Source organism: Arachis duranensis, chromosome 2 (genome assembly GCF_000817695.3).
Source record: "Arachis duranensis cultivar V14167 chromosome 2, aradu.V14167.gnm2.J7QH, whole genome shotgun sequence".
In the NCBI taxonomy this organism is placed as follows: Eukaryota; Viridiplantae; Streptophyta; class Magnoliopsida; order Fabales; family Fabaceae; genus Arachis; species Arachis duranensis.
Window position 1 is genome coordinate 46974439 of NC_029773.3, and position 342 is coordinate 46974780.

The window sequence follows — 342 nt, forward strand, 5'->3', positions numbered from 1 at the left end:
CATCTTTTCGGACATGATCGAAAAGTTTATTGAAGTTTTCATGGATGATTTTTCTGTGTTTGGAAATTCTTTTCCTAGCTGCCTACACCATCTTGCCTTGGTGCTTAAGAGATGCCAAGAGACCAACCTAGTATTAAACTGGGAAAAGTGTCATTTCATGGTTACGGAAGGAATAGTCCTTGGCCATAAAGTGTCCAATAGAGGCATTGAGGTGGACAAAGCTAAGGTGGAACTCATTGAAAAACTACCTCCACCAAGTAATGTCAAGGCAGTTAGGAGTTTTTTGGGACACGCTGGCTTTTACAGAAGGTTTATTAGAGACTTTTCTAAAATAGATAAAAA